We start from the raw sequence: 23,302 nt of genomic DNA, 5'->3' as shown, positions 1-23,302 counted from the left end.
AAACTCGCTACCCCAGTGACCATATCGGCTCCACTGTCCCCAATGGTGCCCCCGCTACAACGCACCTGGTCGCCGGTGCCTTGGAAATGGATAGAAATTCAAAAAAGGCAACACCTACTACGAGCGACGGCAGAATAACACCTTTGCTATGCGGCCACACCGATCAGAGCCACCGAGACAGAGACATGCCTTCAATGGATGTACAGAAGATCAATACTTACAGCCGCCCCATTATGGGGGTGGTCACGCGCTCCCAGAGAGCGGCGTTACGGAAGACTGAAAGAGAGGCAACCGGATTGAGAGTTGCACCGGATGGCATGAAGGAGGAGCACGGAGGATGCGATATGCTGGGAACAGTGGGGGGGGGGAAGTGTGAATGAGATTGGTGGCAAGGATTGTGGGGGGATTGAAGGAGTGACAGGATTGAAGAATGCAAATGAGTGCGATGCGTGCCGGAGGAGTGGAGGAGAGAAACGTCCTGAGGAACACAGGAAGAAGAATCAACTCAATAGTGCAGAGGACCCTTTAATTTTGAGAAACACACGTTGCCTATATGACTCAGGAACTAAAGGGAGGGGGGAAGTGGGTGGTTGTGTGAATGTAAGTAAGAGCTATAAGAAAGAATCACTGAAGGCTGTAAGTGAAACAAGGATTAGTCGGCTTGGACCTGTTACAAGGTCCATGCGTAGAGTTTAGGTGTGGCTATGCTTATAAGCAGGTTTCCTCACTAGCTGGCTTGTATCCTGACGATGATGGCAGATGTTAGCCATCGAAAGCTTGATTTTATTTATTAAAACCTTGGTGTTTTACTTCCTGGTGATCGCTTTCCTTTTTTACTGAAATGTATGTACCCAGGAATCGCTATTCTTCAATTTTTAATGTAATTTTTAATATATATATATATATATATATATATATATATATATATATATATATATATATATATATATATATATATATTCAAAAGATAAAAACGAGCACCAGGAGGTAAAACAATTAAATGTTTAATAAATAAATAACCTAGCTTTCGATGGCTATATTGCTGCCATCATCGTCAGGGTGTTAAAAGCCAGAGGGTGGGGGAGCTCGTTTATAAGCACAAACGCGCCTGCACACGGCTCATAGACCTCGTTATGGGGCCCGGTCGATTGATCCTTTCATCACTCATGTCAGAAGTATTTCTGAGTTCTAAGTTCTTGCAGGCGCGTTTGTGCTTATAAACGAGCTCCCCCACCCTCTGGCTTTTAACACCCTGACGATGATGGCAGCAATATAGCCATCGAAAGCTAGGTTATTTATTTATTAAACATTTAATTGTTTTACCTCCTGGTGCTCGTTTTTATCTTTTGAATATGTATACACCCAGGAGACTACGTTCCTCAATTTTTATGTTAATTTTTAATATATATATATATATATGTGTGTGTGTGTGTGTGTGTGTGTGTGTGTGTGTGTGTGTGTGTATGTATGTATGTATGTATATGTATGTATGTATATGTATATATAATGTAAGCATGCATGTATGCCTGTGTTACCTGAGTGTGGGAGCATGAATGTATGCATGCTAAGTGAATTCAGTATAAATCAGTATATAGGCAAAAGAAGGAGCTTCAAAAGAAGGAGACTAGCATAATGGTGTGCAAGAAGTTGACTATTTTTAGAGAAACAATAACTGAGAGACAGTGAAACAGTATCCTGGAAGGAAGTATTGTTTGCTGGTTGGGATCCTATGCTGGAGTACTCATGCTGTATTGTCGCATGTTGTACATTCAACTTTGGTTTTTTTCTGAACTTGCACTTTTATTCAACCCATTCTAACCTTACAGATTGCAATAACTTTAGGGATCTTTTCCCTCACCCAAACATCATCACTGAAAGCAAGCCAGATTCTTCACTAGTACAAACATCTTTGAAAAGCCTCTTAAAAAATTATGGGAAAAGCAACCACAAATAAAAAGATATGTAATTATAGCAACTGCAGCAAAGCATTCATCCTGCTGATAAGGATATGTAATCAGTCATTTCCATCCTTCTTTTAACAGGGTCTGGCTTTTCCCTACAATGATATTGGCATAACAATAGAGGTACTAAAAAACAAAGGAAAGTAGTCATTAGCATCAAATTGGAACACGTCTGTTTAAATTTTAGATGTTTCTTTTGTAAGAAAGATTAGAAAACAGGCTGTCTGGGGCCTTTGCTTCACTGCCATTTTTCTTTTTTAATTGAACTATCTGCACCTAGACTTTTAAAAATACTAGATCCATTTCTGTATGAATATTTTTTTTTAAAAGAGAAGTAATTTCCAAGGTTAGCTGAAGATTGGAGCAGTTGGTGGAATCAGATTGCAAACCTTGCTTCTCTTAATTTACCCTCCCTTCTGAGACCAAAAAAACATGCATAGTTGCAAACATGCTGAGATGTTTTCCAGTCCTCAGAGGGGTTTAGAAGTATATATTTAATGGGCTATATAAGGATGGATCTCTGGAGAAATTTCTAATATTAGGAAAAGTAGAAGGAAAGGGAAGAAGAAGAGACAGCAGCAAGGTGGATGGACTCAGTTACAATGGCAAACAGGGCACTGATGGAAAGGCTAAAGAACCAGGTTAGGGACAGATCACCATGGAAAAAATTTATGTGGTTGCTAAGACGGCTATGATGACACATAATAAAACAAGCAACAACGTTGGAACTGACTGCTCATGATGGATTAAATTTTTGGCCTGAGAGGTGAAGACTTTCTAGCTAGTTGGCATCTGGGAGTCTTTATAGCTGCTGGAGAAAAGACAGAGAGAGAGAGAGAGAGAGAGAGAGAGAGAGAGAGAGAGAGAGAGAGAGAGAGAGAGAGAGAGAGAGAGAAAAGCATCAGCACTAGCTGTGAAGAGATTGTAAACATTTCATTTCCTAGAACGAAATGCAGAAAGGTTTGTAAAGGAGTCATATCAATGCAGATACATTAGAATATATTTTGTGGTTAAGTTTGTTCACTGCATATTTGCTTACACAATCTTTTTCCTGAATACTTCCTTTGGATGAAAGCCATTCTGTGCAAATTAAAACAAGCATTTCTGATTCCAGGCTAAACGATTCAGTGAGGGCTATCCCTCTTAGTGCCACACATTGCCAAGACCTAATAATCAGGGTGTCCAAATTCAATTTCCTATCTGAATGTTAAATGGATTTTCTGATTTCCCCAGAATAATTGCCCCCTCAACTTCCTTCAAAGGATGAAGCTGCTAACTCAGGATGGCATCTCCGAAGAGTTCTGGCTGGTACTTGGCTGGGAAAAGGTCTAGGAGTGCTAACCATGAAAAAGGAATAAATGACTGAGGACATGTTTTACTCCAGCCCACTATTCAACAGATGGAAGTCTTTGCAAAATCAAAGAATCATCTTCAAGGAATGGACATCAAGAGGACATAACAGTCCATAATCCCCAAAGAGGCTTTAAAACCTGTGAGCGAGATTAGGTACCCTCTGAGGCATGTAAATAAGATGTCTTTTCCCCAAACACCTTGTAAAAAATCTCAGGAATATTTCTGCTCTAGAGTTAAAATGAATTTAGATTCATTTAGTTGGAAGCAAAACGGAAGTTATTGAAAGCAGACACCACTTTTCTTTATATGTAATTGAAATTATATGTGACAGTTTGATCGTACACTCAGGATTGATTAATAGGCAATCGTCTTTTATAACCCCTGAAGAGAACAAAAACAACAATAAACCTCTTAATTGCAACTTGGTATATTTTCATAGCATTAGCTGGAATGAATTTACCAGCGCTATTACACCAAGAAAGCAACAACGTCTCAAATGAAGTGTAACTCACCATTTATATTGTCCATGTAATTTTTTCAGATATCAAATCCAAAATGTGTTTTTAAATCACTAGCTGCCAAGAGAAAAAGACATTGCATATTTGCTAATACTAAACTCTTGCAGAGACAAGTCCTATTGAGGGCAAATCGATCAAAATATGTCTGTGCCAATAAAATTTTATGATGGATAACAGCTTTCTGCTTTGACAATATATTAGGAAATCTGTGATTCAAAATATACTTGGTATGAGTCAAAGTATATCTGGTGCAGAAAGAATACAAAACAAACTAAATCCAGGGTATCTATAAAAATATTTCATGTACGATCTATTTTCCTGAGCAGTAACCTATTTCAATGATACCACATAGACACAGTTTTGTATCTTTTGGTAACTATGAAATTATTGGAATTCTGTAATTATAATTCACCATCCATAAGAGTGGGCATTCCTTCTTTGCCTAGATATGCAAATATTTTGGTTGGACCCAGGTCTTAATACAACCCTACCTTTCCTTTTATGAAGAACTCCATAAAACAAACCTCAGGGTGACAAAATTGTTGGGTAAGGGATAATAAAGGCAGAATATAAATAAATAAAATGAATAAATACTAGTAACAATAACATAATGAGGATAGTAATAGGCATCTTGGGTGCAATCCCAAAACAACTGGAACATGAACACCATAAGCAAAGTCACTGTCAGTCAATTACAAAAGTAGCTTTACTTGAGACAATTTACATCCTACTGGGATACCTTTAATATTATTGAACAACAATATCTACCTATCCCAGGTTCTTGAGAAAAACTCAATAGTAAAGAAAAATGCCAAATCCAATCGAAATGTCTGGCTGACTATGCAACAAAAATAATTACATTATTAAACAACAACATCTGCTTACCCCTACCTATTGTCTCAGTAGGTAGACAAAAACACCAAATCTAGTCTAAACTTTTGGATGACTGTAGGAATAATATCAACAACAACAACAACAACAATAAAAATGTATATGCTGTCTTACTCCCAGCAGCTTACAATTATTAAAACATTTAAAAAGTCACAATACAGGAAATCTAAAAGCGGACTAAGACAAAGGACAACAATGACAGAGGAAAAAAGAAAGAAAGAAAGAAAGAAAGAAAGAAAGAAAGAAAGAAAGAAAGAAAGAAAGAAAGAAGGAAAGGGGCATCAATTGTCATCTCCAAAGACTGGATGAAGAGTCAGGTCTTTAGGACTCTTTAACATTTCAGTAAGGTGGGATTTCCAGTTTTGCATTGCAGTGAGACAGATGCAGGAAGGCAGGGCTCTACCTTCCATGACCGATTTTGCCCTGCTGGGGGCCCTAAAAAGGACCTAAAGTCACCCCAAAGAGATGATGAAGAAGAAAGGGTGTCTCATTGATCACAGAGAGATAGTGATCTTTCTGTTCAATCTGAGAAAAGCCCTCCAAACCGGCAGCAGAAAAGACTGGCTACATTCCTATGGCCAGTCATTAATTGCTGACAGCCGAAGAAGAAAAACACCAATTAACACATCATAAACAGTATATTTTGGACCATAAAAAAGGCTGAGTGACAAAGAATTGAGGACTTTGAACTATGATGCTGGAGAAGACTCCTGCTAGTCCCTTGGATTGCAAGGTGTTCAAACCGGTCAGTCCTAGAAGAGATCAACCCTGACTGCTCTTTAGAAGGCCAGATCCTGAAGTTGAAACTCAAATACTTTGGCCACCTAATGAGAAGGAAGGACTCACTGGAGAAGGGCCTAATGCTGGGAAAGATTGAGGGCAACAGAAGAAGAGGATGACAGAGAATGAAGTGGCTGGATGGAGTCACTAAAGCAGTAGGCGTGAGCTTAAATGGACTCCAGAAGATGGTAGAGGATAGAAAGGCCTGGAGAAATGTTGTCCATGGGGTCATGATGGGTTGGACATGACTTTGCAACTAACAACAACAACAACAACAAACACTATGTTTGGAACTGGGTGAGAATATTGATTTCTTTACTATTTTACAACTGAATTTCCTGGGAAAGGCTTCCAAGAAGATAAAAACCTCTGAATGTGAATGGAAGCAGCATTTTAATTTCTATGTGGGACAGAAATATACAATATTGAAGTGGAAGTAACATAAAGCTACAATTTTGAAATTTGAGAACTGAGATAATAGTTAAGATTTTCTCTATGAAAAAAAACATTGAGGTGAAACATAAGAAATCAATACTTATTATCATATCTGGTGGTCATGTAAAAATATAAAAGCTTTTTGGATTAAGATATGGTGGAATATTCAAAGAATTTTTAGAAGAAGGGTAAAATTTACCCCACAATTGTTTTTGTTATGTATTGTTTTTGATTGTGATACTAAAGAGACTATATTGATGTTAAATTTAATCACAGCGGCAAGGTCGTTAGTAGGGCAATGTTGGAAGAAGGAATCTTTGCCTACTTTGCAAGAGTGGTTTTTAAAAGTTTCTTATTTGGCGGAAATGGCAAAGATTTCGGCTTTCTTGAAAGACCAATCACAAGAGAAGTATTTTTTGGTATGGAAAAAATGGATAGACTTTATACAATATAAGTTGGATATAAAAAAATATTATTTAGCTTTTCAATAATTTATATCTAAAATTTAAGATATTTTATAGACTTTTTTTCTTTTTCTTTCTTCCTATTTTCTTGTATTTCTTTGTATTTTTGTTTTTTTATACATATATTATATGTATAAAATAATTTGTATTATATATGTATATTATAATTTGTATTTAGATTTGTTCATGGTTTATATCTGTTTTAAGACTTTTTGAAAAAATATTAATTAAGCCTGTATTCAGCTCTGGGAAGGTCGGGGGGGGGCTCGGGGAAGGGAACCGTATTGTTTTGTAAAATTTAAAAATTTTCAATAAAAAAAGAAATCAATCCTTTGTTTTAAGAGTGGAAAATGGATTTTGAATGACATCTAGTGGTGGATTTGAGTACAGCATTATAACTAGCTTCCTGCCTGCTTGGTGATTCCTATCCTAAGGGAAAACAGCTGGCAATAAAGGAAAATATTTTGGCATACTTATCACCCTCACTTTGTTGGGCTATAAACACCCACTGAGCTTGAACTTTTAATCTCAAGAGCTAGTGGAAGAGAAAGAAAAACTTGACCTTTGATTATGTCTGGCTGGGAGAGACTTTTGAGCTGTTTTCACTTTGAACACTTTGAATTTTGAACATTGTGGATTATAATTGCCTGACTGACAATTTTTGGATGCTTGAGACAAAAGATCACTATAAAATATTGCTTTTAGGACTGGATCTTTATTCTAAAATCTATTGGATTATAAAGGCTGTATATAAAGATCAGAAAGCTAGAGGAAACTTTGTTTTACTCTTACTGAGACTGGTGATATTAGAGGATCTCCAGGAATGATGCCTCAAGAAAAAACAAATATCTTTTAGAAGAAAATATACTTTGCACTACAACTAATTCATCAAATAGTTGTTGCATACAAAGAGGACATAAAAAGAAACCACAATGAGACTAAAAATAATTTAGATAATATAAATGAGCAAATCTCCAAATTAAATCTACAAATAGAAAGTTCCCAGACAACAACACAAAGTATGAACAAATAAACCAGAGATCAGAAGATGAAGCAGAGGAAATGGACCAAGAGACAGAAGAGATGAAAGAAGGGAAATATAAACTATCATACACAAATAAAATACTGCAAGACCTACCCATAACAATGAAATTGCAAAAGACCCCTTACTCTTTAAGCTTGCAAGATGCACCTGATGACAAGGAAGAAGATTTTGGGGAGTAGAACATAGAGCTGTTAGGGGAAATGTTACAGTTTGGAGACAAAAGATGAGGGGAGAAATTGAGGGAGAAGAAAGATGGGAGTTGCTTAAGGAACATAAATGGGTGGAATTCCCCCTCAAAAATACCCTATCTAAATTGTCTTCCTCATGCCAAGCAACTTTCATAAATTAATTAATGTTAATTAATGTTAAAAAATAATGTTAAATATGTGAATAAATGTAATTAATATTGAGAAAATCATAACTGACAAAGATACTTTAAATTAAACCTTAACAAGAGCACGAAAAACAAGATATTGATTAATGAATTGATATTATTGTTATTTGTACAATATTAGTAAAATAGTATGAAGATGTTCATATCTAACTCTGTATACATCAACAGTACCAAAAATTGTAATTGTGTAATGAGGGGAAAATGAAAAAAATATGGGGAAGAAAGGAGGATCAGGGAAAAAATACTGGATTGTGTGGTACTGAATAGACTTATATTGAAGAAATTAATGTTAAATATGTGAACCCAGACAACATGTTGTTTACTAAGCTCTAAAGACTGTAATTCTTAAAAATTAATAAAACTTTATATATATATTAAAAAATCTCTGTAGGGAGCTGTTCAAATTTCCAGGGAGTTCTGGACTCAGAGGGATAAGGATGTCTTTAACTGTAGGAGCCAAGATGCAACACATAGCTAAACCAAAACTGGCAGCACCCCTAGAAGCACTACCCAGACAATGGAGCCACTTTCCTTCTGGAAACCAAATTGAAGCAAAAAAAAAAATGCCTATGGAGCAATAGCTGGTCAGTGGTTTTAAGACTTGGCTCTGGTGAACTGCACCCATGGAAAGCCTGATTGGATTCATGAGATGGTATAACTCACTGTATGGATTTAAAAGGGCAAAATGGAAAACATTTGCATGGATGGGCCATTGGAACACTTGATTGCCCTATTACAGAACCTAGGAAAAAGAAAACATTAAAGAATCTAAAAGAGGAGGCTTAGATTCTATTTCTTTTGTCAAGCATGGAGTGTAAGTTGCAAGCCAAATGGAAACTTTACTACAGAGTCCCAAAAACAACACAGTATGTAGATTATCAGTGGAAATTGGTAGAGGGTGGGAGGTAATATTTGGCAGCATAATAACAAAAGCCTGTGAAACTTCTCCAGGAAGATGAAATTGTGACTGCTGGGGATAGGAAACAATGCAATGTCTATGGAGATTCTCAATCATCCAGGTCATGGTTGTCTCAAAGGTGCTTTTCAGATCCAAAGAAGCTTCTTAGTTGAGAAGTAAAATGTTTTCAAAGAAAAGCAAAAGGAAGTCCATTTTCCTTTGGGAAATGATCTAATATTTTCACTCTTAAAAAACTAAAGGCAGCAGAAGTTAACTGACTCTCATTGGTAACAAGACCCAAAGAAACTGTCAGGAGGTACCATAACATTGGGACACCATATACAGTAGATATAGAATTAAAGAAAATACAGACAAAATAAAATAGAAGAGGGAATAGGAATACAAAATAAAATTTAAAATAATAGATTATGGAAATATAGAAAGAGACATTCAAAAATAAGAAACACTGTCCTACTGGCCATTTCCAGATCCTGGAAAGCTTTACATTTTTATAATAAATGACTTTTGATGGGGCAACATCAATCAAACCTTGTGTCTAGAGTCCGTATCAAGAACAGCCATTGTGGAAATATCTATATTGAAAATAAAAGAAAGCATAGGTAATTAAGAACAACTGAATCCAATAAGCATGGTTAAACAGATATGACTTATTCTCAGCATGAAGTGTGATTTGATTCAGTTATTAGCCTTTAGATGAAATCTGTGCTTTGCTTCTTATTTATCCTGTTATTTATTGCATTATATTCTTGCATGATTTGTCAGAGGCTTATTCATAAATGAAGTTTAGAATCCATAAATTCTTTTAGTTGAATCCACTGCTTTATTTAGTGGCATCTATTTTAATTTTTAAGTTTCATTTTTTATTTTATTCTTACTCATTAGTTTTAATGTTTTCCATTTATATATTTTTAATTAAAAATATTTATGTGTAGCCTTCATTTTTTATTATTATTCTTATAGTATAGCCTATAGAACTATAGCTATATTTACTTCATGATGTGATTTGTGCAGGTTAATAACCATTATAAGTATAAATGATGATACTGTATGTAGATGGAAGGACAGCTTAAATATAGTTAAAATTCGCTGGTACAATATTAAAACTCAGCTCACTTATTTTTATTCTCCTTTTCAGTGCAAATTACAGTCATTTGTAATTCTTTTCAAGCAAACACAACGGCTAAAATGAGAAACCAGATGAGTGCTATCTTCTGTCTTAATTTCCATCATCAAGATGTTGCTTGTAAATTACCTCATATATGGCTTGCCAACCTCTAATCTAACAATAGCAAGGCAACAATTTATTCATGCTGATATACCTACATTCCATGAATTATATTGCAATCCTTTTGCTGTAATGTAATATAACACTACTATAACCCCCATATTACATATGTATATGTGAATGAACACATTTGTGAATTGATTGGGAAATGCAGAGCTGGAGTGACATTATTCACCAGGAATTGAGCTTAAATGAAATAAGATTTCTCCATTGTACACTATTAATTTAGAAAAGTTGAGATGTGTTTGAATATTAGTAGCTTGGGTTGGTAGTTGGGCTGTAGGTTTGATCTCTGAGCTTAGTGAATTGACTGCAAACATTTTGTCTCCATTCAGGGGGGGGGGAGGCAATCTGAATGTGCTTTGAATTGTGCTCATCTATCAGAGCACTGGTCTTTAAATGGTGTGGGTGTTGTTTGTCTGGATGTTTCTGAGTCATGGTCTGGTTTCAGACTGTTTGATTGGCTGGTTGTTGTTGCTGGGCCATGGTCCTTGGTGTTTAAGCATTGTCTGTGTGATGCAAATGGTGTCTGTTCATTTGGTTGCCTCTGAGTTTTGGGTCTGGTTTCAGGATGTTTGTTTGGCTGGCTGTTATTGTCAGGACGTGATCTGCTTTCTTGTGGGGGTTGTGATTTTTGCTGTGTGGTGGGGTGCCTGTTTGCTCATTTTAAACACTGCCTTCGGGATTGTGGTTGAAGTAGTTCCTTCATTCTCAGCGGTTGGTAGACTGGGTCGATGTCAATATGTCTGTTCATTAACTTATTGTGGAGAACCAGGCTTTGAGGAATTCCCTTTCTCCCCTTGATTTCGCTTGGGTTACAACTGTGGTCCCCATTAGATCAAACTTGTGTCCTTCTGAATTTTCATGGATGGATATAAGGGATAATGGGTCGTGTCTTTCGATAGCCAGGAAGTGTTTGTGCAGCCAAATCACCAAGCTCAGAGATCAAATCTACAGCCCAATTTAGAAAAGTGTCTTAGCTACATACAGGGACTTTTTGATTATGGTTCAGATGCTTGGCCAGATCGACTTTACAAAGATTATTTATTTCCTTGGCATTACATACAGTATTTTGATAATTGATTATATTCTTAGTTATTGTAAAGTATAAAAAAGGAAAACAAAAATGCAGTGCTTATTCTTTCTTCTTTCTGCTGTTTATTCCTTCACAACACATCTTTGTCTAGCTCTGCAAAATGTCTTTGCCCCATCATATTAAAAAATGAAATGGTGCCTTGAATAAGTCCTAGTGACTTGAATAGAAATTTGCTTTCATATAAGTGTGTTTCCCAATTGATTATAATTTCATTTAGTTCTTCCAGTAAATTATAAATAAAATTTGTGTTGTTTTATCTGCAGAACATTATGACATATTATCACGTTTATATTGGTAGATGGGGTAGGAGGGAGAGCAAACAAAACTATAAACATTCAATAAGCATTCAAAGTGCTTAAAAGACATTTAATTATCTAATGTGAGTGTCTAAATCAATGTACCTCAATTTTGGCAATTTAAGGAATTCCTTAGCATGCTGAGGAATTTATGATTGTAAGCCACCGACAGTTACCTTGAGATAAAATAGCCAGCCAACAAAATGTAAAAATAAGAAAAATAAATACATCTTAAACTTGCCAAGGATGAAAACATTTGATCTAAACCCAAAGTATCTTGGACAGTCAGATTCATAAGCTTTAAAAAATGGCCCCATTGTGAGAAACACATAGGTACTTTTGACTTGGAACCAATCAAAATAGGAATAAAACCCTATCTTTTCCATAGCTTTTGGCAATCTCTGCTGACTTTCCCAAGTCAGGAAAGGTGGAAGATTATTTTGGGGAAGGAAAAGAGATTGTTTGAAGAATTCATCAGGTTTCTAAAGACTTGAACAACAAGGTATAATTTCCCCAAATTATTTATTTATTGCTTTTATATGCCTGCCCACCTCAGAGAAGGTCACTCTGGGTAACATTTTAAAAATCATCCATAAACAAGTATAAAAGAAAAACAACTACAATTAAAGCCAACTAATATAATATAATGATGATCAGAATTAAAATTTATTATAACTTGGCATTTTAGTTTTTTGCATTAAGTCCACCTACTGTGGACTTTGCAACACAGCCACAAATGCTTCTATTCTAATTGGCCAATATGTACTCTCCCTGTCTGCTGTTATACATTCAGTAATATAATGCTGAAAAAATGATCCTTTGCTTTTGTTTTAACTGGATGAAATTGACTAGAATTTTGACAATTTTCCCACTAGCCCACCTGACAGGAAGAACTGTAAAATGGCATTATTACTCTTCTTCTTCTTCTTCTTCTTCTTCTTCTTCTTCTTCTTCTTCTTCTTCTTCTTCTTCTTCTTCTTCTTCTTCTGCTTCTTCTTCTTCTTCTTCTTCTTCTTCTTCTTCTTCTTCTTCTTCTTCTTCTTCTTCTTCTTCTTCTTCTTCTTCTTCTTCTTCTTCTTCTTCTTCTTCTTCTTCTTCTTCTTCTTCTTCTTCTTCTTCTTCTTCTTCTGGTTTCAAAATAAATATTGACAGAAAGGCAAAAAACTGGTGCTTACTTTTCTGCTTTGGATGGGATGGAAAAAGGAAGAAGGAATCCATTGATTAGGGACTCTGTTAACCACTGCCTATACTGTCTCAGCGTGCCTGGCTGAGGAATTCTGGGACTTGAAGTCCACAAGTCATAAAAGGGCCAAGTCTGAAGACCCCTGGCTTATACAAAATACCAAGCTGTGGTCAAAGCAGAGTAGGAGGTTGAAATACTGAAACAGATTGACACCCAGCTTCATTTCTGCCCAGACTACGCAAGAAAGTCAAGCAGTTGAAAATTGCTGGGTGGAAAAGCCCTAACTCTCATAAATATAGTAGTTTGCACAAGACAAAATAGCTAATTTGGGGGGTGTTAGTTTAATTTCAAACAAGACTGCATCTCCTTCAGATCAATTAACCTGCTCTGAATTAGTTGAATGGATGTTTGTTTGGGTAGACTATTTGCATCAACATATTCCATATTTTCCCCTCTGTTCTCCCCCCAGTATACCCAGCTAAACATGCCATGCAGGCTGAGCTAAGATACTATGTCTCTTCATAGCAGTAGAGGAAGCACAAGTCAAAGAGGGCTATCTTGAAAACGTGCTCTAAAGCAGAGCTTTTCAACCACCAATTGTACCACTTTTAGGATATGGCAATATTCGAGTACCACCTAGTAAGGTGTCAAAAACTTGATGATAAAAAAAAAATCTTCAAAGTTGCAATTGCACTGAAATGACTTATGACCTTTTTTCACACTTATGACCATTGCAGCATGCCCAGGGTCATGTGATTTATATTTGGATACTTGGCAACTGATTCATATTTATGATGGTCATAGTGTCCCAGGGTCATGTGATCCCCTTTTGCAACCTTTTGATGAGGAAAGTCAATGGCAGGGCTGCTGGTGGTCAAGTGCTAAGGTGGGACTTCCTTCCCTCTTTCCCTCCTTCTCTGCCTCCCTCCTTTCTCATTCCCATCTCCTTCTGAAGGAAGAATTTGACTCCCCCTGTTATGTCCCGAGCCTTGCAAACGGCTCGGGCGTTTGCAGGCAGTCCCGGGCAGGTGCAAAGCTGCCCGGGACCAGACAGGCTGTCGCCAGCGCCGTGCGCATGCGCGGGTGCTGGCGCTGGAAAAGTAACCCATTTACCCGGGAGTTGCCTATATAAGAGGCTGCGAGGCGTTTGGGCGAGGCTGAAGCCATCTTCCTGTAAGCTGAACGCTGAATAAATGAAACTGAGAACTCCAGCTGCTTCTCGTGTCTGTTTTCCCGCCACGGACTCAACACCCCCCATATTTTCCCTCTTCCATATATTCATCAAACAAGGAAAAGCCTCCAGAGACAGAAAACACAAGCTGCTGAGGGAATTAGCTTAAAAAGGTGCATTCCCCTTTAAGAATTAGCTACTGGCTAGAAAGGAAAGTTAAGGAACCAGCAGCCAGCACTTAAGGAAGAAAAAAAAATGTAGTAAGTACTGGCTGCCAGCTAAGGCAGCCTCCCCAAGTGGCTCCATTCATAAAGGAATGCTACAGGCAAAATCCATTCAGGAGAAAAATGTGATTCTTGACAACTGAAATGTATTTATAAAGGTTACAATGCCTTGGAGTCACATGATCACCCTTTGTGACTTTCTGAACAAGAAAGTCAATGGGAAAACCAGGTTCACTTAACAACTGTGTTCCTAACTTAACTGCAATGATTCACTTAACAACTGTGGCAAGAAAGGATGTAAAATGGGGCAAAGCTCAATTAATAGCTATCTTACTTAGCAACAGCAATTTTGGGCTCAATTGTGGTCATAAGTCGAGGACTATCTGTATGTTACCTGTATTTGGAGTCCTTTTCTTCAGAGTATATCCTCTGAAAATTAACTTAGGTATTTTGCCATTAAGAAAAAAAGCCTTTCTTCTTAAGCAGTATTTTATTTAAATTGGAGACATATACTGTTATCTCTTACATAAAGACTAGAAAGGGCAAGACTACATATTCCCAAAGATTGTTTCTTTAGCAATAAAACAAATGAAAAAATGATCTTCCAAGTGACCAAGAAAATAATAGGTTTTTTTCCCATACAGAAGATAATAAATATTTTGATGTACTGGAAAGCTCTTAGATATGTAAGAATCTGATTTGACTCTAGATAAACAGAGCCAAAATTGCTGTAATGCAAGCATTAGGGAACTCTTCAAGCACATTTCAAGTAGTAGTAGAAGAGAAAAAGAAAGAGAGGGGGAGGGAGAGGGAGGGAGGGAGAGGGAGAGGGAGAGAGAGAGAGAGAGAGAGAGAGAGAGAGAGAGAGAGAGAGAGAGAGAGAGAGAGAGAGAGAGAGAGAGAGAAGGAAGTATGCATGTATTGTTCTTATGAAGCCAGCAAGGAGGGGCAAAAAGACAGAAAATCAATGTATTGTGGCAGCTCTTTTTTCAAAGAATAATTTGTTCAGACAGTATTAGGCTTATAGGCAAATCATTTTGTTAACTTATGCAGAGATAAAAATAGCAATAACGTTCTAAGAAATTGCATTAGCCTATCATGTTTACACAGACAAAAATGCTATCTTGCTTGTAATTCCTAAATAGACCTTATTCAGAATGTCTTACACCAAATGAGTTTGAGCATCTTATTAAATGCCCAGAGAGGGATTTAAATGAGGTATGGGTAAAACCTGAATTCTTGATGAATTGGGGCTATAAGAGCTTGTATTTGGCTTGTGATTGCTTTCCTCTCTAACTGGAATTCGTAATGATCAGGATATCAAGAAATAGGATGAGGCTGCCCAAAGATCAGGATTTTAGACCAACTCATATTATATTTAGAAAACTATGCCACTTAGGCATTTTATGCTATTCAGTTTTAAATGACATGAAATTCATTAGGGATTCCCTAGAAAGAGAATCTTTTCTGCATAGGAAATAAAGACACTATTAGGTTTCTCAACTGGAAAAAAGTGCTTTAATTGGAGAGGAAAACTGCCATGTCTTCAGAATAAGCCAACTATTAGTACTGAGAGAAACAATTGTATATTCATGAGCAAGTATCTACAAAATCATATGCTTATTGTAGCCCATTTTGCCTTTTTCTTGAAGTTCCAGTCTCAGAAATGAAACAGCTTCAACATCTATTCTTCACTAGGTTCTTTTACCATGGTTTATTAAGAAAAAATATACTTCTTCAAAAGATGTCCTTGCTACAAACTTACTAGCTTCAAATGAAAGCAAACTAATTAACATTGTAAAATGAAATGTTTCATTTCATAAGAAGCCACCTGTCTGGACATTCAACAACCAGTCACTCTTTTGCAGAAGACTAAGATTAGGCTAATATGGAGATAAACTGCAGAAGATGATATCTGAGATAGTCATAGAATGTGAATGCTTTCAGTTTTATCATATAGAATCAAACAGTAACTTGTGCAGTTCAATATATTCTAGTTTCAATTAATTAAAAAAGCTGCATTCAATTACGATTAGGATCCTAGTTTGCTGAGAATGAAGATTTAATCTTTTTTTCCATCTGTGATAAACTTACCCACTATTCAATAGGTACTGATAATAAAAAGCACCCTGTTATACCACAGTGGAAAGAATTAGAACACACGCAGGTCCAAACACAATTATTCTTTACAGCAAACTGGCAAGACAGCTGACTGAAACTTTCTACAACAGCAATAGCTCTTTCAAAACAACGTGGACCAAAGGTTATTATTATATTACCAACATAGTAATGCTCCTAGTGTGCATAACAGGTCTCTTTATGTATAACGAATTTGGGTCACTGAAGATTAAGGGCAGATCCAGACTTTCTGCTTGCTCCATTGCCAATATGGGCCACCCATTGCTTCTTCAGGCATGAACAGATGATGTCCTTTACTCCCTCTCCCAGCCCTGTACAAATGCATCTAGTGCCAACTTTAGTTCAAAACTGCTGTTTTCTAACCTAAACCATTCTAAGCTCTTCAGAACAGATGGCCTCTAGTGCTTCACTCCATTCTAAAAGAAGCCCGTTCCAAATAGCTACAATGCCCAGCATCATCCCTTTCCTCCATGGCCTGGACACTGCCCTGAGCTGATATTTCATCTTGAACTACTGAACTGCTATGTTATCTGCTTGTCAGCAGCTGCTATTTTTTAATTACTTTGCAATGGATCCAATTACATTGATGAAATTAATGGCCCATTAAGTTGATGAACTTTTCTTGCTGGTGGCTTTTCCCATCCCTTCTAGAAACTCCTTGCATGAAGAACAGTTGCAGGAACTGGGTATGTCTAGTCTAATGAAGAGAAGGACTAGGGATGACATGATAGCAGTGTTCCAATATCAAAGGGGCTGTTACAAAGAAGAAGAGGTCAACCTATTCTGTAAAGTACCTGAAGACAGGACAAGAAGCAATGGATGGAAACTAATCAAGGAGAGAACCAACCTAGAAATAAGAAGAATTCTGATTATTTCCCGATAGATAGACCAATCAATCAATGGAACAACTTGCCTTCGGAAGTTGTGGGTGTTCCATCACTGGAGATTTTAAAGAAGAGATTAGAAAGCCATTTGTCTTAAATGGTATATGGTCTTCTTCTTGAGCAGGGGTTTGGACTAGAAGACCCCCCAAGGTCCTTTCCAACTCTGTCATTCTGTTATTTTTTCAAGATGACTCCTTTTTGTTTCTTCCAGGCTCAATGAAGCATGTCCTTTTTTTATTTTTCTACTGCATGTCCACTTTTGGAAACCTCCTTTCTCCTTTTTTCCCCTTTTTCAAAATCTTCAAGTGGCATTATAGTAAACAAAATCACAAAGATTCAGTTGATGCTGCTCTGCTTCAGCTATGAAACTAAATCATCAGTACTTTCATCCTACCAGGTTTCTATAGGTGTACAGTGGAATATAGGAATGAAAGAAAACTTTTAACCCTTTATTACTGCATCAGAGCAATAGTAATACAATAACTGGGTGAAACCCCCCAAATAATAATAAAAAAGAGTATATGCTAGTATCAAAGTCGAGAATGTGGAAAAGGGACATAAAGGTACAAACATCTGAGAAGCAAAGGAAGGAATAGGGACTAATTAAGAAGGGACAATCCCTAAAAGGCAAAATCAGGGATTGGCAGGCCTACCAATATAGAAATCAGCCAGCAAGTCTTGCTTTCCTTGGGTGGATAGGAAGGACCAGAATCAAAGGAATGACAGAGAGCAAGAGAGACAAACTAAGACAGAATTGTCTTCCCATGCTACGGTGATCTCCACTCTGAGCTGGTCCTTATATTTCTAGTCTACAGTATTTGGTAGTTTTCTGTTGAGTTTTAATATTCTATTTAATTTTAAAAATCAGTGCTGATCATTTTCTTCTTCTTTCAGTCCTGTGACATTCAGGTCATTTATCTGGTTCCACTATATGTTAGCTGCTCTGGGAATTTTTGTTAGATGAATGACATGGTAAAAAAAAAATCTTTTCAATAAATAGTATGATTAAGTGACCATGAGCCATAACTTTGAGAGAACTATGGGACAGCACAGAGAAAATTGAATCCATTCCTGAAGTTAAGTTGGGGAATCAGAAATAATTCCAAGGAGGAACTACTTGGCACTAAAGCCCAAACAGATATTAGGTGTTGGGAAGTTCTTCCCTTGTTTAAGGCTGAAGGATCTAGAGGTGAAATCTTGGCTTTGCTACAAGCAATTTAAATGCAACTTGTTTCTAAGCTATCTTTTATTAGGTATGTTGATTTCAGAACTCTCCGTCCAAAATATCATGAAGGTATTACCATAATCATGAAAAGTAGCTTTAATATTCTCCATATAAAACCTGCAAATAATATATTTTTCAAAAGTTTCTTTCAATCAATCAATACATCAAGTTGTTTCTTACCTAATCAGCATAATATTTTACTGCCACTATTGGCTGAATTGGTTGTGTTAGTTAACTTCTGATACATCATCACGACATTATACCAGACATCTGAATCCTGGATACCCTCTTGTATGACATCAACATTTGGAAAATTCAGCCATCCCAGAGCCGCCATTTCTGCCAAGGCTCACGAAAGAAGCTTTATATTGCATGTCAGGGAATTGAGCAGCAGGTGTCCAAATGAAATCAGAAACACTGACATGAACTTGTAGTTTTATATAAATAAGTATATTTTGCATCTATATATACTGTAAACAAGTTAGTCAGGCAAACAGGACATCATCAGGTAAGTCATCACAGCAGGAATTCATGAAGTAAATTACAGACCACGCAGAGCACACACAGGAAAAAAAGGTGGCGGGGGGGGGGAAGGGAACCCCCTTTCCATACCCAGAGCAACCAATCACAGCACTGATTGCCTCACTCAGGAGCCAGCAATCTTCAACCAGTCAACCACAACTTTGTGTTCTGGCTCATTGCATAACCCCACTGATCCACCTACTAAATTTAAATATTTTAACATTGTACTACTTTCTATTACAATTTCTAACTCAAAAATAGAATATGGGCAGACATAGAAGGTTTATGACAGAATCTTAATTCAACTAAATTCTCAGTCATCCAGGTCATAGTTGTCCCAAATGTGCCTCTTGACAAAGCACCTCTGGGACTTAATTCAACTACTGCATCTTCCACTTTCCATCCAGAAGACAGCCTTTCATTTATATAAGTACCTGAACATTTCATCTTATGTTTTTTTCTTAAATAATATGCATTATTAATTAAATTAATACATAGAAAGTAATTAACACTGATACAATAATTAAGTTCAATAGCTTGCAGTCCTTCATCTTTGTTCTTGCAAATACACTATTAGAATTGTAATTGATCACAGACTGAATACAGATCTCAATGTGATATGACTATAAATGAGGTAAATACAATTTTAAACTGCATCAAGACAGTTTCCATAACACAGAGACATTTATTTCCTGTCTATTGTGCATTGGTTAGACCCCATTGCAAAGACTATGTTGATAAGGTGACCAACTTTTTTACAATGAAAATGAGGACACAAATAAATTGAAGAAAAAAATATTGTAAATAAAAGAAACATTTTATTCATTGCAACAATAATATAGATACACTATAATATGATAAATGCATAATAAAAACATTTGTAACAATAATATTTTATATCGTAATTATGCTTACATGCCGTGCCCCCGCCCGCAGCCACCCCGCCAGCACTGCTGTCCCGCCGTGTAGAGTGGGCCCTGCGGCTCTCAAAGTACCAGCTGCGCTGGCTCCGGCCCTGGGAGGGCAGCCCGCCATTGACACACCCTGCCTGTAGCCGTCCTGCCAGCACCACCACCCACCCTGCGCAGTCCCGTGTAGAGCAGGCCCCACGGCTCCCACAGTACGGGGGGCAGCTGGCCACCGCCACCCCTCACACCCCCACCTGCAGCAGCCCCGCCGCCCCTGCCTGTTGCACCCACAGCCATTATTGCCCTAGCAGGGCCGAAGATCAAGAGAAAGTTACCATGGCATCGCTGCTCCAGTCTCCTCCAGGTATCTTCGGGACTAACTAGTTGGGTAGCAGGCAGGGGTGCAAAGTTCCTGCCAATTCGCCTTTCCTGCAGACAACTTACATGTGCAAAGTTTGCCAGCCGGGTGTTTTGGCACACTCATCAGCAATTCTTATTGGCTTTCGAAAGCCAATAGGGGGAGTAGTACAGCTCATGCAAAAGTTAAAAAAAAAACATCAAAAAAGGTGCCGGAACGCTGTTCTGAGCGTTCTATGAGGAAAAAAAGCCCTGCAGATTCAAATATTGAAAAGGAGGACATGTAGGAGGACACTTTTCAAGGGAGGACAGAACTCACAAAAGGACTGTCCTCCCTAAAGGAGGACGGTTGGTCACCTTAATGTTGAGATAACAATTTTTAAAAGATTCAAACAACTGAATAGATTAAAAGTAGAGCAATGAAGATGATTGTCTGGAAACTAACTTTTGTGAAAAAAGATGAATTCTGAATATGTAGTCTTGAAAAGAGAAGAATGAAAGGGATATAATAGCATTCTTCAACTAAGCACAGTTATTTCCCACAGAAGGAAGTCAGGATTTGTTTTGTATCATCCCTGATTGGAAGCAAATGGCTTTAAGTTACAGGAAGACAAATTCTGTTGAATGCTAGGAAGAACTTCTTTAATGGGAAAAGCAATTCAGTGGTACTGGTAGAACCAATTTCCGAGAGGTAGGCTGGCCTTCATTGGATGTGTTTAAGCAGAAGTTGGATAGCTATCTGAAAGAATTCCTGCACTGAGTTAGCAATTCAACACAGGGGCCTAAAAGGTTCCTTCTTTTTTTTTTTAATTGAAAATTTTTTATTTTTTAAAACATACAATCATTTATAAAAATACAATAAAATTTTAAAATAGAGAAACCCCCCCTTACCCTCCCTCCCACCCCCAACCCCCCTCCCTTCACTTCCCAGAGCAGAATACAGGGTTAAAAAAAAAGAAAATTATAATAATTAAGAAAAAAGAAAAAAAAGAGAAAAAAATTATCATAGTTAACCTTTAACTCCATAACCTATAAAACAATTCTCTATAATATTTGATATTCATTCATAAAATAAATGAAACTTTTTAATTCCATACTTTTTCTGAATATAATCTATCCACCTTCCCCATACAGTAATATATCTTTCTTGTGTATGATCCTTTAAATAAGCAGAAATTTTTGCCATTTCTGCAAAACTAGATACTTTAAATATCCATTCTTCTAAAGTAGGCAAGGAATCTTTCTTCCAATATAAACCTACTAGTAACCTTGCTGCAGTTAATAAATTCAACATCAAAGTAGTTTCTTTTTCATTTAAGTCAACAAAAATACCAAGTAAAAATAGTTGAGGAGTAAACTTTATCTTTTTTCTAAAAATCTTTTGAATGTTCCACCAAATCATAATCCAAAAAGCCTTTACTTTTTTACAATTCCACCAAATATGAAAGTATGTCGCATCATTATTGCCACATCTCCAACATTTGGGCTGTATGTTGGAATACATACAAGATAATTTTTTAGGATCTAAGTGCCATCTATAAAACATTTTATAAAAATTTTCTCTCAAATTTTGAGCTTGTGTAAATTTAACATTTCTTATCCAAATTGTCTCCCATAAATCCAATGAGATCGGCTCCTGTATATTCTGAGCCCATTTAATCATACAGTCTTTAACCAATTCTGTTTCCGAATCTAACTCTAATAAAACATTGTATATTCTTTTTATATGAGCCGGACCTTGGTTTTTAATCTGAATCAGTAAAATGTGTGCCCAGACGGGAATTCATCAAGAATTTAGAATCCTTTAAAGTTATATGAGTCTCCTGCAAACATATCAAATCATTATTATGTTGTTTCAAATAATGGAAAATCTTTCTTCGTTTCTGTGGCACGTTTAAGCCATTAACATTCCAGGTCAGGAACCTGACCATCTCCACCGGCCTGGAGCCTCTGGAGCATGGCCTGCAGATCTGCTGTCGAAGATCTTTTTGGTCTTGCCCCTCCCACAGGCTCTGTAACAACCAAACTTTCACCACTCTTCTGCAACTGCTCTTTTTCTTTACGTTTATGGGCAGCTCATGTCATCCTTTGCTCTTTTATGTCAGAATTCTGTGCAGCTTGTTCCATAACCATCATTGATGAGGCTCCTGCCATAAGAGACTCTTCCGTTATCCTTATTTGTGGAGGTGGTGACAATCTTGCTTTTAAGATAGACTGATAAAAATCTCTTGCTTTGGAAACAGTAGTTAATCTGTGACGTATCCCTTCATAATTTACTATTATTCCTCTTGGAATCTCCCATCTGAACTGAATTTGACGATGTTTCAGCTCATCAGACAAGAAAGTAAAATCTTTTCTGGCTCTTAAAATTTTTGGAGGTATCTCTTTTAAAATTATCACGTCTTGATCAGCAATTTGAAACTTTTGTTTGTAAAAAGCCTGTATAATTTCATTACAGATAGATCTTCTAGAAAAATAAATAACCACATCTCTTGGTAGATTTCTCTGTCTAGCAACCCGTGAATTAACTCTAAAATTTTTTTCTATCTCATTCTCAATTATTTCAGGCCGCCAGCCAATATTAGGAGCAATATCTTTCACAATAAGCATCTTTAAGTCTTCCTGAGGGTTCTCCCTCAGGCCCCTGATACGCAATGCATGTTCCATCTCCCTATATTGTGAAATGATCTGTTCATCCTGTGTAATTTCTATCTTGTTCTCTACCTCCTGCATTCTAAATTCCATCCTTGATGCATTTTCAGTAATCTTTTCCATCTGGTCATCAATCCTCTCTATGTGCAGGGCTAAGCCCTGAAAGGCCAGAAGGATATGGTCTCTTACTTGTTTGTTCTTTTTCTCCAATAATTCTTCTGTATTAGCCCTCTCTGCAATTATAAGATCTTTTACCTCCTCCTTAATATCCAAGGCATGCTGTTTTAAAGCATCTTGTAAATCATTAAGAGAAATTGCAGGAGGAGGAGAAGGTGGAGGTGATTTTGGTTTCTGAGATGCAGGCTGAGGCATTGGTGAAGAAATAGGAACCTTAGGGGCAGGAGGCAGACGTTTTGAAGCCATTTTCTTAAGTTCCAAAAAGAAAGATTCTTATTGGAAAAAAAAGAGAAAAAGAAAAAAAAGGGGCACAGTTCTTTTAAGTATTCTTAGAAAAAAAATAGAGAAGAAAAAGGAGGAAAGAATAAAAACCAAATTCTTACTTCTGTATTTAAAGAGTTAATCTGTATCCAGGTTTTACTT

Source organism: Crotalus tigris, unplaced genomic scaffold (assembly GCF_016545835.1).
Source record: "Crotalus tigris isolate CLP2741 ecotype Arizona unplaced genomic scaffold, ASM1654583v1 scf7180000018350.1424685, whole genome shotgun sequence".
NCBI lineage: Eukaryota > Metazoa > Chordata > Lepidosauria > Squamata > Viperidae > Crotalus > Crotalus tigris.
The sequence above is the reverse complement of the archived record's forward strand: the minus strand, read 5'-3'. Positions refer to the sequence as shown.